Raw genomic sequence first — 16873 nt, forward strand, 5'->3', positions numbered from 1 at the left:
TTGGCCTTGTTGAACTTCATGAGGTTGGCATGGGCCCAGACTGTCCAGGTCCCTTTCCTCTACAGTGTTGACTGCACCACTCAGCTTTGTGTCATCCACAAACTTGCTGGGCTTATACTCAATCCCACGTTCTGTGTCACCTGTGAAGGTTTTAAATAGCACCAGTCCCATCAGCAATCCCTAAGGAATGCCACTTTTCACTGGTCTCCAATTGGACACTGAGATACTGATGGCAAAACTCTGAGTGTGACCATCCAGCCAATTCCTTACCCAGCAAGTGGTCCATCCATCAGATCCATTTTTCTTCATTTTGGCAGCCAAGATACCGTGCGGAACACTGTTGACATTTGCACAAACCCAAGGTAGATGAAATCATCTGCTCTTTCTTTTCCCACTGATGCTGTAACTCCATCATAAAAAACACCAAGTTTATCAGGCATGATTTGCCCCTGGTAAAGGCATGTTGGTTCCACAATCGCCTGAATTTTATTTTGATTTTCTATGTGTCATTCCTCACAGATTTTTTTCTTTCGCTGCATAACACAACTGTAAATGTGCTATTCACATCAGTTTGCAGAATTGTGACCTGAACAGCAATTCACACATTCATACTTTCAGTGGCATCAACGCAGAAGAAGCCCCTACTCTTCAGCAGTGCACTCTGGAGATCCAGTCATGCAGCTTTGCTGGCCTTTTGCGCTGTATTTAAGGAATTGAGTTGCTGCAGGCTTTCTCAGCCATCTCCTTGTCCTGTGAATGTTTTGAGCAATTGATATACCTCACTGGGTGTTCAGCCAGTAATTTGAACTGCTGATATTCTTCGCCTTGCACATAATGATTTGATATGAATAAACATCGACACTGTGACAATTGTTTATTAGTTTTGGCTTTTCTTTGAATTTTAGAGTAGGAATTATATGCTAAGAAATAGGTTTTTAGGTCAAATTCTCTCCTGCTTTTCCCATAGTTTGTCATTTCATAAACTGAATCAATTTTTTTGCATTTGTGTTCTTTGGAACTATCACATCTTTTATCTAGGCATGTGTCCCAGGCCAAAACAAAACTTCTCTTGCCATTTGCTATTTTTTTTCAATACCTATATGATACTCTGTTTTTCCTAAACTGCTGGACTCATCATATTTCTCCTTCTGAGGCTATAAGGTTATATCCATTTCTGTCTTTTTAAAAGCCTGAGATTGTGGTGATTTACATGCTCTTTGCTTACAACGTCCTTACAAAACAGTGGATGTCAGGTAATGCAAAACTAAAGGGGAGCACTGTGCCTGTGGTAGCTTTCTGACCCTGAAAGTCTGCAGGGCGTGTGCTTTATTTGTAGTTGGTGTGGGTCTAATCCATCCTAAAACCAGTTTATCTTCCATTTCTAATTTCTAGTTGCAGATAGAGACAAAAATAAAAATAATGTAAAATTTCAGTTAGAAAGCAATCCATTTATATAGGTAAAGTGTTACGTTACGTAATACCTTGTGCTGCATCAGAAATAGAGTGGCCAACAGGACAAAAGAAGTGATTGTCCCCTCGAATTTGGCACTGGTGAGACCACATCTCAAATCTTTTGTTCAGCTTTGTGCCCCTCGCTACAGGAAGGTTGCTTGAGCATGTGCAGAGAGCAACAAAGCTGGTGAAGGAGACAGAAAGCAAAGGTTATGAAGAGTGGTTGAGGGAACTGATGCTGTTTAGTCTGGAGAAGAGAAGGCTGAGGGATCATCTCACTGCTTTTTACAGCTACCTGATCCACAAACACCATCGAGTTCAACTCCTGGCTCCACACAGAACCACCTAAAAATCGTAGAATCATAGAGTGGTCTGGGTTGGAAAGGACCTTTAGGACATCTATTTCCAATCTCCCTGCTATAGGCACCTCCCTCTAGACTACGCTGCTCACAGCCCCATCCAGCCTGGCCTTATATTCTTCCAGGGAAGGGGCATCCACAACAGTTTGGTGCCATGCCCACTGTCCTGGGAGCCATTCCATGCCCACCACCCTCTGGTGAAGAACCTTTCCCTAACCCCCCTGGCACAGCCCCATGCCATTCCCTCAGCCCTGTCGCTGTCACACAGAGCAGAGCTCAGCGCTGCCCTCTGCTCCCTGTGTGCAGTTGCAGCTGCCATCAGGCCTCTCCTCAGCCCCTCTGCTCTGGGCTGAACAAACTGCCCTCTACACCCTTCCCCATCTTCATATCCCTCTTTTGGACATTCTCTAATAGTTTTATGCCTTTTTATTGCAGCATTCAAACCTGCAAACAGTGCTCGACGTGCAACCACACAGCGCAAAGCACAGTGAGACAACTCCTTTCCCTTGCCTGGCTGGCAGTGTGGCCTGATGCACCTTACTGTACAATTGGCCCTTTGGGTTGCCAGGACACACTACTGACTCAGACTCAGCTTACCATCAACCAGAACCTCCAGATCCCTTCACATGGGGATCTCCAGCTGCTCATCCCCATCTGTACATATATCTATGGTTGCTTTGGTCCAGGTACAAAATCCTTGCTGACCTTCATGCAATTGCTAAATGCCCAGCCCTCTTCTGTCAAGATCTCTGCAGCACTTCTCTAGCCTCAAGGGAGTCAGCAGTTCCTCTTAGTTCAATGTCCTCTGCAAACTCACTTAGTATACTTTCAAGAGCTGTATTCAAGTCATTGATTAAATGACTTTAATTCATTAAAGAGAAATGGCATGCAAAGAAGTAATGAGATGGTTGTCAGTTTCTTTTCTCAGGTAACAAGTGATGAGACACAAGGAAGCAGACTCAAGTTGTGTCTGGCAAAGTTTAGGTGGATATTACGACAATGATCAAGAGTTGAAGTGGGTTTTCCAGGGAAGTGGTGGAATCCCATCCTTGGAGGTATTTAAGAGTTGTTGGATTTGGTGATTTTGAAGGCGTTTTCCAACCTAGATGATTCTACAGTTCTACATTGGTGAAGTCTGAAACATTCTGACAGAGTTCTCTTATCAATACAGGCACAATATTTGTGTCCCAGTTAGGAACAAACAGAGGCTGCTGTGTTGTTGAGAGTTGCCTCTACTGTTCCTGCACTAAATACCTCTTCCTTTTAGAGGTGCTTAACCAGGAAAGCAACTTCATAAAAAGTATTTTAAAATAAATTAACAGAATTCTTATATCTGAAATGGTTGTTTGTATGCATCTCTTAGTGCTACACAAACACTGCTTTGCAGGAATATAATTCAGTGAGAATTACTGTCATTCTCAAAGTGCTGTATTAGTACTTCAGTACTCCTCCTACCATACTAGAATGTGCTACGTGTTGCAGGGCAGAGTGCTAGTCAGTGTCTTGTGGGCATTTCAAGAATGGCTTCCGAAAATGGCCTCGTTCTCTTGCCACGATGTGGGCACAGGATGAGCAACAGAGAATAGTGCAAAATGACTGCAGGAGAAAATGCCTCAGCAAGGACTGTTGAGGCCAGAGTCATTGTATCACCGTACAGAGAGAGCTGAACCAAGGGCTACCTGAGCCAGTAAAAGAAACTCCTGCAATAAATCATGTCTTTCATGTCTTTCTGCTTGGTGTCAGTTGTATGGATGCCCAGTTCCTTGGGCAGATTGTCCATATAACTCAATTTAAGTTCAGTATAATTTCTCCATTATACAGAAAAAAAATGTCACTGTGTTTCAGGTGATCAAACCCCTTTTGCAAATTAAATCATCTAGCAATTACAAATCCTTCACTTTCTTCATTCCTCTGGTACTGATTTTTAGAGTATGTTAAGGAAAGATTAGTGTGGACACAGCAGACTTTATTTTCAGTATCTTATGATTTCCAAGAATGTAGATAATTGTTCCTGAAGAGATTTAATCAGTGAGTTTTTAAAAGATACCGACAGCAGGTCACTCAGAGCACATAAATGTTCTGTTTGATAATAGTGGGATGGAACATGTATGCCATCCCTTTTCTTCAATAACTTGTGCAACATATATTGCTCTTTTTTCACTTGGACTGCAAGAAGAGGTTTATGAGCCTGTGGCTTCTTTTGGTGTTAGGCATCATCCCTATAGTCAAAATGAAGTGTCACACTCACTGTTTAGCTGGTTTCTTTTGGCAGATAGATCGTCAGAGTTACTGCACCTCTTTTTCTGGCATTTTTCTCCAGATAATGTAGATCTGAGGGTTGCACTGATTAATCTCTCCATATGTGATCTATGACATCTATAGCAAGAGTCTCTTTAGCTAATTTCAAAGCTGAGCAAGTATTAATCCTAACATCAGAGATACAGCTGCATTCCTGACCTTGAGGGCTATTGCTTCATTAGGCCTGATTAACTACAGTGTTATTTCAATTTTGCTCTGGTGTGGATTTATATCAGTGTACAGCTTTGGTAATGTGATAAATTAAATCCAGTACGCCAAAACCTGATTCAGCTGAAGTTAATAGCAGCAGTAATGTTGACCTCACGTAGCAGCATGACCTGCCTGAAAGCAGTTGAGGTGTCCTCATATCTCAACTTCCTCATGACTTTTTGGGACTGAAGATGGAAAAAAAGACAAAAACATTTGGGTTTAGTTTTGTGCATGCTTTCAGCAACATGCTATCATGCTGCTTTTGCAAAGCACAGTGTATGTCTGTGGTCTGGTTCAGAGGACACAGATCTGCTACCATTTCATTTTAGTTATTGTTTGTTCTGCATTTGCTCAGCCTACCAAAAGATCTGATTTACTATCATACTGTTACCCAACCATGGAACATTCTTCTGGTGTGAACTGTTTGACTTATTTTTAAGGATGGTTTCCACTTGAATTTTAAAGCAAAATTGATCAAATGAAGGGAAATTTACTGGCCCGTAAGCTTGACCTTTGTTAATCAATTGGAGCTTTTCTTACTCTGTAAACCATTTGTTCTTGTTGAACTTGCTCACTGGTGTTTCATACTTTCAAGTATTTTTTGGATGATGCAACGTGGGCTGTCCCGTGTGGGGATTTCACACCATTTACCTCAGTGCAACTCTGACAGTTTTACCAGCTGAGGATTTGGCCCTGATCTCTACTTCTTTAATTTCACACAGGCTCTCTTCCAGCATCTCTGGTCAAGGTTAAATCAGCTTTTCACAGCAGTCAGATTGAACATAATTGATGCATCCTATTCTACATTCTACACATGAGGCTTTATTTTGTGCCTGTCTCTTCAGAGATGTCTGTGTCAAGTGCCAAGCAGCTATCTAAACAGTAAGTACCTCCTTGTTACGATTCCCTTAAAATCATATTCAAACTCCAAGTTTTAGTCAATGACATGAATCAGCTGTATCACAGCACCCATGGTGGCAAACGAAAGAGAGAGGTGACAAATGTGTGGCATGCTTCCTGAGATTATGCTGTCAATGACATGTTTCATAACTTTGGTCATCTGATCTTTATCCTTTCTTTGTGTGAAAGTGCTGGAGCAGAGACATCACAGGAAGAAATGTCACAGTGCATGGGTGAGGAGCCTTCCATGTGAGGAAAGGTGCATCAGCTGTCACAGAAAATCGTTCCCATTTCCCTGCTCTGGTTGTTTCCAGCTGTGGTGGATTTTGACTAAGTGACTGTCTCTGGCCTTGTATGAACAAAATATCTGCACTCTCATCAAAGTAAAGAGTACTGTGCATCTGAAACCAGATCTTATTTGTTTAGGGGATAAGCATTAGGCCAACCTGCTGGGCACCTGCCGTTTGTTCTGGGCATCCTTAGGAATTCATCCTGAAAATTTTGTCATCAATTTCGTAGCATAACAATTCCCATTCTGGTATCATGGTACTTATTTTTACGGTGTTCACACCAAGTAACGTACATGATCTTCAGAGACATCTTCTGAATATGGGAAACGCAGTTAACTCCAGCTGTTGTTGTTGCTTTTTTAATTGCTTTAACCCAGTGAGCTTGGGTGAATTATTCCCACTGTTTCCTGTGTTGTGATAGTGCAGTGCATAGTTTTGTGTGACATCTCAATTTTACTATAACTAATACGGAATCCATAATATAGCAAAAGCTTTGGATCTGACATAGGAAAGAATACGAGGATAAAGAAGAGCGAAGAGTGAATGTTAAACATTTTAGGGATTCTGAGATTCTTTGGCACTAGTACTCGTAGACTTCTACTCAGATCAACGCCACATGAAAATGAAATTGGCCTCATGCTTACCCCAGCTTGCCTTCACTGAAATGAATCTCCAGCTAACTCCCACTGGTAAATCCACACCAGGGAAATATTTGGGTATTTTTCTAAATCATTTCTGTAATACCTTTGTGCCAACAGAGTGATTAAAAAAAAACAACAACCACAGCTTCGGCCAAGATCTGAACTTATTTTCCAGTTTCCCATATGGGAAACTTTATAGTATGTGAAAAGTAGAAAGGACACCTGCTTCAATACAAGTCATGTTAAAGTTCTGCTGGGCTTATGTGAAAAACAAAATGTTCACTATTCTATCCAGGACCAGTCGAGAGGTTGTACTTTTATGTCCTAGTGCACAGTAGAAATGATAATCCAAACACATTGCTTTGGATTATTGTTGTTTCATTCCTCATCTGCCTTAAAATAGCTTTGTTGCACGCCAGCATCTCAGCAAGTGTCAAATCCCAACAGCTCTCTCTGCCGGTTTCCTGCCGTACCCATTAAACCACACGTGAAGTGTTTCCCCCGGTACGTGATCAACTCATCTGTCGTGGCAAAACAGCAACAACAATAACAACTACAAACCTGTTTGTTTGCACTGGATCGTCTTTAGATGAAGATGCTTGTGTTGCTAAGAATCAGAGGGGTTTGTAAAGAGGAAGAGCATATGTTCACTCTGCTGAAATCTCATGAATACATCAAGGGCATATTGTCTCTCTGCAGAGGGGCAAGGCAAATTTTCCAGCTTTGGTAGGACAGGAGAAAGAATTAATACTCTTTAAACTATGGTCTTGTTTGTTTCCTCCTTTGCCAACCTGTTATTTTCTAGTTTTCCTCAGCACTACTGAATTCCAGCTCAAACTGATCACAGTAGTTTCATAATTCTGTGTTCATACTTCTGTGTGACACTTGTCCCTCAGAGATGAGGCTGTGCTGCACGGCCTCCAGCTTTCCCTGATGACAGCTCTCAGAGCAGAGGATGAGGGGTCTGTCACTGGGGCTGGTTCTGAAAGCGCAGTCAGCAGCAGGAAGGACTTTTTCTGCTCACAGTAAAGATGGGCAGTCTGTCTCCCAGACCTGCCCTTATCCAGAATCTTAGGGGTAGCCTGCTGGATTAACTGTTCTGCACCGTCTGTAATTTCTCTCTTTTTGTCCCAATAGCAGTCTTCAGCTGCAACTGTTTCCACTGCAGAATGACTGCTTTAAACCCACTTAATCTGAAGCAAACTGTGGAAATTTGAATAATAGAGGTCACTGGGGCCTCTGAAAGGAAAAGTAAATTTAGGATAACTTCACAAATGCTCAGTGTATTTGCTGTTCTGTGTTGTTTATCCATATCAAGTTTCAATTTTTATAAAATTGTACTCTGCAGAAAAGCATGGGACAAATTTATTCTGTGAGTTTGAATACTCTTGGTTCCAAAGTTCCTGAACTTCTATTGCTGGGAGCATCAAAGTCTGAGCCAAGCTGAGGGGCAGCCCATTTCTGCAGCAGTCAGCAAAACCCTTGATCTCAAATTTCTTGACTCATCCAAAATCCAAACCCCGGATCACACTTCACAGCTTTAGCCTATCTCTCATAGTGACACTTATATTCTGCTTTTATCCAGAGTGTGTTAGGCCACCTGCAACATCACTGATGCCAGGGCTGATCTTTAGCTGGAACAGCAAGTTGGTGTTGCCAGGCATAAGCAGAAGATATGAGCAAAAATATTCTGGTAGAGTTCATTGTGTTTTTGGCTAGACTCAACTTTGAGGCTCAGCTCCTTATCTCTGCTACTGCCAGAAGCTACAGGGCTGGCTGTTAGCATAGAAGAGATCCGCTGCTCTACCTTGCTGCTGAGCATAGAAAGAGGTTAACTTTGCATCTGTCTGCTCTTCTGTATCTGTGCGCTTGCTGTTGAACTGGATGGTTGTTGTGGTAAGACCACTGATTTTCTTCCCATGTTCTTTCACTGTAGTCACATGTGGCCAAGCTAACCCCCACAGTGCGACTGTTTTTTCCTATTTACACATGTTACTAAGAAACATCAGCTAAGGATATGTTATTACAAGTTTGGGAATGACCCTATTCTTGGCATAGGGCCAAGCCAAACACTTTATTTCATTAAAAAAAGCAAAATGTGGTGGAGTCAGTAGTTATAATGATGATTGGCAAGCAGAGGAGGAGTGCTACTACAAAAAAGAAAGATGGCAAATTCCAATAATCCTAATTAATAAGCGTGGTCATTAATTCCATCAGTGGGATTATAAAACAAATGTCACTCTGCCTTAAGAGCACCATGGGCAGGAAAGAGCACAGGAGGAAGAATGTGATTAAGGCATCTTGATGTGATAAATCTGTTAACATTTAGATAGATAGATATATAACTGTCATTAAGATTGATTTTGTGAGATTCATTAAGCTTCGTCTTATAATAAAAAGGGGGGGAAATTAAGAAGCAGAAATATGATTTAAGTAGCAATGAAACAGACCTAGAGGGGGGAAAATGACAAAGTATTCTTATGAAATAGACAAAGAAGACTCTAAAAAACATTTATTTGTCTCTGAGCACAGCACAGAATGCTTTCTCCTTGTCGCAGCAGTACTGTTGTGACCCATTTCTTGGCCCATCCCTTCTCCTCTTTACGTATACGAGAGGGAATACGCTGCTTTCTCTTTGACAGTCTCTTGCTAGAACATATGAACCACAACATTCTAGTAACAAAATTACCCTGTCTTTGCGGTTATTTTCTGAAAAGGGACAGTAATTCAGAAATGACTGTTTTCCTCTTTGTACTGACTGGTTCATTGTGGACTCTAAATGCTGGCGTGAGACACGCTGACTGAGCTGGAGTTGAATTTGGAGGAGATGTTACTGGCGAACCCACTTGCACTGTTCTGCTTGAGAGTTTGTCAGTGTTTCAATTGCAAAGCACTCCTTGTGGAGATTTACAACTAGGTTATGGAAGTTCCCTCCCAGCTAAAATTTGCACTTCTTTTAACTTTTATGAGACAAACACAAAATAGAAATCAGATTTTTTTTCAAGGGATATATTTCATCATAGCACGTAGAGATTTACTCATTTAAATCTCATCCTTGTTTCAGGGAGATTCTGTTTGCATGTGTAAACATAAGGATGTAGGGAGAAATCTTTGCCTGGTGGCTTGTCCCTAACCTCAGTGGAGCCCAAAGACTAGTGCTGAACTATACTAGCCAACCTAGCTCATAGCCAGTATCCTTCTTTTGCTGACAGTGATTAAACTGCTTTTTTTTTTTTTTGGTTTGTTTTTTCAGTCTTTTGATCAATATAATTTCAGTACATCTCCTAAAACAGTGATGGAGGAGAGGAAGAATCCATTTCAATGGATTTCTGAAACCAAAGTCAAAGCAATACATAACAGAGATGAGAGTCTGAAATATGTGCGCATTCTTTTCCTTTATCAGAGCTACAGAACTAGCAGCCTGAATCCAAACTGATCAAGACTAATGATGCCCATCAGCCATCTCCATCTCTGTGAAGAACTGCATAAAACAACAGCTGGGAAAGTGCTGAGCCCACAATATCCATAACTGACTTCCACAAAATGATCTCCATTGTCCTGCCATGTACAGGGCGTATTACGCGTTATAACAAATTGACATTTCACTTGTTTGTGAGTCCTATTTCCTGTTGGATGCAAGGATTTAAGCGCTTTTTTCCTGTTGCTGTTGGTGAGCAAAAGCTGTATTTCAGTTCAGGAGAACTGTTTACAAGCACACTGCATACGGCTACCTATAAGAGAAGTGTATAAGCTGTTATGTTAAAAATTCACTTCCTTCCTGAAGCTTTAGCAGATCTATCAAAGATTTATATTTTTTCCCCAAAGTACTGATTTTTCTACCACAGTTACCCTAATCTCATGGAAGATCTTCCTAAGCAGCCAGAAGCCAGACCCTAAGGTAGTTGTGGAGAGAGCTGTGGGCTACACAATTAAAGGACAGTGCAGTTGAAATGGTGTCAGGTCTATCCGAAGCACAGGCTTTTTGCAAAAACACCACAAAAATACTTAGGCTGCCATTGCACATTTCTAATAACACTGTTGCTGTTTTACCAATGCAGTTTTCAGGGATTTAGTTCTCTTTTTAGACAGAGCCATGCTGTATTTCCTTAGCCAATAACTAGGGCTATGTGAAATACTCTCTGTCAAATCCCAAACCACCAAACACTGGCCAGGTTTCAGTTTTCATTATGAACTCAAAATTCAGACCAGGATGGCCTGCTGAGGAAATGGTCTGTTAAGGTTCACAAACCTTGCAAACAAACTTTGGCCCAGTTTTGATTAACCCCACCTTTAACTGGAGGAAATAGGTTTTCCCAGGCCTTTGGCTAAGCCAACCAGGCAGATCAAGACACCACATAGCCACTGCTTCTTAGCAAAGTTTGTAGCATAGTCTGGCACTTTACATCTGAGATGGTTAACCTGTGGTAGAGCACAGCACCAAAAGAACCATTTAAAATGATTTTGAAACATGCCTCATTCTGAGCATAGAAATGGAACCAGCTAATCAGAGCTGTGTGGATAGAGTGTTCAGGCTTCTTGGTCTCCATCCAACAGCACTCAAGAGTTTGAGGTTTTAAGTTACTCCTTGGTTATTTATATATTCAAAATAGAATGGCAATTTTAACTTCTAGCTAAACAGATACAAAAATGAAAACTGCCCTCACCTCCAATTTGAACGCACTCACTGTTACAACATGCTGTGTGGGGGGGTGTAGGCATGACGCACACACTTTTACTTTTGTTTTTTTGTCTGGCCTGGTGTTATATTCCTGAGACATTGCTTTATCACCAGATGAAAGCCTTGGCACTAAAATATTGCAGTGTGGCTTACATTAGTGGTAGCAGTAGTCTGATCCAGAATTACCCGCCCAACATGCCTTTGAATTTGATTGAACTGACCTGTCGAGATCTCAGACATGGCTAATCTTTGCTCTCTGGCAGACTGTCTTCATTAGGACATGGCAGGATCCTGCAGAAGCGGCATTCTGCTGGGATGGTGTCATTTTGCTGCATGCAGAGACTATGGTCAGTAGGTTTGTTTGGTATCTGGCAGTGTGGTGCAGAGTGGAAAGAGAATTGGACTGTTTTGGTTGGTTTATGTCGCGTGGGTTTTTTTCCCCATTTTTTGTATATTTGTTGGTTTTGTTTCCCCCCAGTATGTGCTAACTCCAAAGCTGGAGTTCCTCATACCAACTAGCTCTACACACAGTGCCAAAACAGACAGACTATGGGAAGGGAAACTCTAAGTCTGAGGTATTGGTTGTGGCACTGCTGAAGCTAATTATGGCTGGTAAGTATAAATGAGACTGGGTATTGTTGCAGTCTGTCACCTCTCACCCTAGTTAGTACGATAGTACTCACAAGGCATCCTATGTAAAAATAAAACCTATCTGAAAAGCTGTTAGAAGCTGATGTGAGGTGACTTGCTTGATTTGAAATATAGAGTTATCAAAGAAATGAGTCCTGTTCAGTTCAGCTGTATCCATAGAGCTGCACTAGTTTCTATGATTGCTGTGGGTTTGTAAATTTTCCATGAAAAATATTTTCCTCTCTTTCTCTCACAATATCCTAGTTTATCTCTACATTCAGAATTCCAAGTTTCTGCTCATGATGTTCTGTTCAAGTTTATTTCACTGTAATGAGTCACGTAAGAAAAGTACAACAACTTTTTCCTGTCTGGCAGAATGGTTGAGCTGTTCCCATCTTAGTGAAAGAGAGGAGAAAGAATGGAAAGGTGTAGAGGACTTGATGCACACATTTCTAACACCAAACGTCGGAATATTACCAGTATACTGGGACATAGATTGAACATATTAAAAACAAAACAGAACAAAATATTTAGAATTTATTAAAATAAAACCTCTGGTCCCAAATATATAAAATGATTTGTCACAATCACCATCAGAAGCTGTTCTTCAAATTAAGACTACCTGGAGAAAGGGGGAATACGTCAGGTAGAGGAAAGATTTGGAGAGAGCAGGATCCACCAGGACAAAAAGGGGAACTGACAGCAGATCATGCAGCGGAGTAATTTAGTGCCAGCTGGGAAATGTAAACAGGGTCAGAAGATGGCTGGGCAGGGGAAGGATAGAGGGAGGGAAAAGTGTGCTAAAGGAGAAACTGAGATCAGAGAGCAGGAGAAAACTGGAAGTAGCTGGCTGGGTAAAGATCTGAGGGCACACAGCTGATGAGAAGATAAGTATGAAGACTGCTTCTATCCTACGTGTGGGAACGCAGGAAAGGGAGGTATGGCAACATAAATAGGCAGAAGGTCAGTAAAATTTATCACAGAGTGGCAAGAATGAGTAGGTAAGAAACTACAAAATAGAATGCGAATTCAGGCAGTCTGGACAATGAGACTGGCTGAGGAAAAGTAACTCTATGCATAAAAGGACTGAGAACCCAGATGTGTTAGACAAGGAGGGAAACATGCTGGGATCAGTAAGTTTCTTGAGAAACATGAAATTGGGATGCTGAGTCAACAGCAGGGAGGCGGTAAGTAAGGCAAATCTGTTGGGGAAGGTGAGAGAGGAGGAGTAATGCCAACATGGGATAGATGAATAGCCTAGGAATATGGAACAGTACATGTGATATTTAGATCTCATGGTTCCTCTGCTGTCAACAGATATTTGCTTATAAACTAGCACAGAGTGTGTCACTCTACATCAGTGTTGCCAGTAGGGAGGTCAACAACTTATGAGCTATCCCATTAAACTAAATTTCTTAGATCTGTGTGGAAAATTCCTATGGTCATCAGTGTTGTGCTTTTCAAGTAGTTACACGATGGAACTCTGTTATTTCACTTTGCTTACTACAAATATTTTTTTAAAGATAAATCTCACGAAAAATTATACTTTGAGAGTTCTGTTCATTTAAGCATCTGAAAGTTTCAAACTTTCCAAACCCTTCTGAACCCTTCAATCGTGATTACATTTCCCTATCCTATCCCATAAATTTGTTCTCTGATACCATCTTTAATTGCAGGAATATGCATTAATTCTTCTGTTTTTTCCCACGGGGCACCTACTCCCTGACCTTCTTTGGGAGTGACTCAGAAATGAGTACTGGTGCAAGGTATTGTCTTCATTATCTGTTACAAAAACTGTGAGATGTATAGTGATGGAACGAGGGGATTGTAGGATGAAAAATGCCAACCCGTGCATTCTGTGATTGTTGAACACTGGCTCGTGTAGATTGTGTAGATTTTTTTTTATCTTTCCCTCTACCATTCGGTCTCTCTGCTTTGCCAGGGATCACACTTTTCCACAGGTGGTCACTAACTGTGCATTCCTCATTTCTGGGGTCCTGACAGGAGACTCTAGGGTCTGGTTTGCAGTAATGCTGAGCATTCACAGCTGCAGCTAAAGTTAGTGATACTAGTGATTTAAATGCATAAAGGACTACGTAATGTTACGTACTCTGAAATGTCGATATGATAAATTTTAAAGGAAATGATTCGTGAATTCAACTGTCATGAAGGATGCAAGGATTTGAACGTGGAGAAAGTTTGGAATTTCTCCAGTGAAAAGCATAAAAATATCTGTATCTTGGATCCCAACAAGGAGGGGGCAAAAGTTTCACCAAAAAAGGCCCCAGCCTAACTGGATGAAAAAAACTTCTCAAAGGGGATATTAAGAGTATGCAGGGAGGTTACAAGTGGTGGAAAAAAGGATCAGCCAGCAGAGAAAGCTGTGTCTTGGAAGTCAGGAAGTTTAGAGACAAAGTAAGAATTGCTAGGAGTCAGGCTGAGCTGTACCTTCAAAAGAAGATCAAAGCAAGCAGCAAGAAGTTCTTCAGTCATAGACATAAAAACAGACCAAGGGGGAAAAAAAAAAAAAGAAGAGAGTGGGGAAAAAAGCTGGAATGCTCTGTGAAGCAAGGGTATGGCGGGGATTTTATTTCCAAAGTATAGCTCAAAAAAACCCAAATAAATACGTGACGTCCATTTTCAAATAAAAGTGCTGGTGGTCACGATGACAAATAGGAGTGAGGATTCGGAAAAATCAAAATGAAGTGAAGCAAAATTCAAAATACTTGTTATTTTATAAATGAGGAGAATGAATATCTCCATTTATGAATGTTGAAAGTACAGGCACATGAATTTGCAGGTCATGTGCAAAGTAATTTCATAAAATCATAGAACCACAAAATGGTTTGGGTTGGAAGGGACCTTAAAGACCATATAGTTCCAAACCTTCTGCTAGTGGGCATGGACAATTCCCACTAGATCAGATTGCCTGAGGTCCCATCCAACCTGGCTTTTAACACCTCAGGGATGGGGGCATTCACAGCTTCTCTTGGCAGCCTGTTTCAGTGTCTCACCACCCTTTGAATAAAGGTTTTTTTTTCTTTATATCTAGTCTAATTCTTCCTTCCTTCAGTTTAAGGCCATTATCCTTTTTGTTACCACTACATGCCTTTGTAAAAAGTCCCTCCCCATCTTTTCTTTTAGGCCCCTTTAACTACTGTCTTCCCAGATCCTCCTCCTCTGTAGAATCAACAACCCCAGTCCTCCCAGCCTGTCTCCATACGAGAGGCTCCAGCCCTCCAGTCACCCTCTTGGCCTCCTCTGAACCTGCTCCAACAGGTCCATATCCTTTTTGTGCTGGGAGCTCTAGAGTTGAATGCAGTGTTGCAGAAAAGCAGAGCAAAATGTCAGAATCGCCTCTCTCACACTGCTGGTCACACTTCTTTTCAAGTAGTCCAGGATATTCAAGGTATTCTGGACTGGAAGTGCACATTGCTGTCTCACGCTGAGCTTCTCAGCAATTAGCATCCCCGAGTCCTTCTTCTTAGGACTGTTCTCTTATCCATTTGTCACCCAGCTTGTATTTGTGCTTAGGATTGCCCTGATCCAGGTGCAGCATCTTGCATTTGGTCTTGCTGATCTCGATGAAGTACACTCAGGCCTACCTCTCAAGCCTGTCCAGGTACCTCTGGATGGCATCAGCTCCCTCCTGCATGCTGACCACACCATACAACTTGGGGTCATTTGCAAACTTGCTGGGTGTACACTCAGTCCCACTGTCTGTGTCACCAACAAAGATGTTAATAAATTTGACAAAATGTAGTAAATCTTTAAAAACGCTATTGCCAGGTAGTCAACAACAATAAATGACACATTACTCTGAAAGTGTATTTAATATTTCTAGTAAATTGAAAGCACATGTTTAATGCTCTTGAAAGAGAGGAATTTTGATTTGGGGCGTTTACTTACCTTCTAGGCTCACCTCCATAATATGCAGCATTTTAGGCTGTATATTTTAAAGATAAGGACAATCGTAAATGGTGGGGAAAATAACTAAATTGAAGCTAGGTGTATCAAATTTTGTCATGCCAGGATAATCTGGTATCTATATTTTGTAATCTGTGGATATAGTTTACATGTACTTCTCTGAAAATCTCTTACAGATTATGCGAAGATAAGCACTAAAGAGGCAACAGATGACTTAATATTGAATCTTCAAGGTGAGTAAAGGGTATATAGGGATGGCCAGTACTGATGAGTAAAGAACAGCTGGTGAGAGAACACAAGTAGATGTCTGCAAAGAATTTTTACCTCCTAGAATATTTTTGTTAATGATGCTGTCTCAGCTGCATGCTAATGAAATTTGCTCTTCAAGATGGGAAGTGCTGCCAAAGGAAGGAGAAACCTAGATATGATGTGAAGATTTGCATGACCCTGAGGGCTGGACTATTTGTGAAGTGAAGCACCTGAAGAGCTAAAGCTACAAATTTCTGCTCTAGGCTGGTTCTCATTGATTTTCCTGTGAGAGAGGAAAAAAAAGGCCTGGGATTTGGGTTTACATTGTGAAAATAAGTGTTCGTGTCATCTGAAGGAGCCCAGGAGGTAAGAAACAAGCTTAAACTACATCAGGAAAGATAACTACCGTAAAGATAGGGAAGTTCTAGTATTATTTTAAAAGGCACAGATGAGATCCAGAAGGGTAAACCAGGTACAGTTCTGGCCTTGGTGAAGAATGATGGATTTAAACTAGAACTCATTTCTTTCTTAAAAGACAAAATAAAAGCAGCTTTGTCTGGTACAAAAAAAAAAAGGCTGAAGCAATGAGTAGCTAACCACTCTTAAGTACAAGTGAAGAAGTGGAACTGGTTTAAAGATATGGGGGAGATAAGGAGAGTAGTCAATACTCGATTTCAAGAAGAGTTCTCTCACCTAAAGGAAATCAGCAGCCAAAGAAAGCACAGACAGAAGGCATTAGACAAGGTACTGGAATGAGCCTTGTGACTATCAGAATGGTACTGAAAACTTTATAGTAGAAGAGAAAGGGAAAAAACTACTGTGCTGCAGCTAGCATTCCCCAGCACATACTGACTTTCCTGCTGCTCTCTCTATCCCTGACTGACAGCAGCCTGGATTCTTCCCTTCAAGCTCCACACAGGTTGCTACATATTCTCTTTTAAATACGTTTGTTGTTGCCTTGTCCTTAGTGCCAGTACTTAACGATTTTCTGAGGCTAGACATTGCAAGTACATAAGTCACAGAAGAGACAAGGAGTCTTGTCTTTCCAGCCCATTACAGCCTTATAAGTATCACAGATGTTCAAATATACCAGTTTTGAAATGAAACTCCGACTCCTTTATTGTTCAGTGGTGCTTTCATGACTGCGTGATTGGCATATCTTATTTCCAGTTAATGGGTAATGCTCTGTCAGATTTTCTAAATTCTGGGCTTGACTCCGCTTATAACACATGGAGTTTC

At 41.2% G+C, this 16873-nt stretch overlaps 1 long non-coding RNA gene across 2 annotated transcripts in view; it reads left to right on the forward strand.

Annotated features, from left to right (window-relative positions):
• The first annotated feature begins 12289 nt into the window (after positions 1 to 12289).
• Positions 12290 to 16873, forward strand: part of LOC128088459 (uncharacterized) — a 35624-nt gene continuing 31040 nt past the window's right edge. Inside the window, exons 1-2 of one of the 2 annotated variants that reach the window (XR_008210255.1) lie at positions 12290 to 12421; positions 15562 to 15618. This is a non-coding gene — a long non-coding RNA (uncharacterized LOC128088459). The remainder of the gene's footprint in view (positions 12422 to 15561; positions 15619 to 16873) is intronic. The other variant, XR_008210256.1, reaches the window with a different exon arrangement.

The sequence above is a fragment of the Tympanuchus pallidicinctus genome, unplaced genomic scaffold (assembly GCF_026119805.1).
Source record: "Tympanuchus pallidicinctus isolate F22 unplaced genomic scaffold, pur_lepc_1.0 scaffold34, whole genome shotgun sequence".
Lineage (NCBI taxonomy): Eukaryota > Metazoa > Chordata > Aves > Galliformes > Phasianidae > Tympanuchus > Tympanuchus pallidicinctus.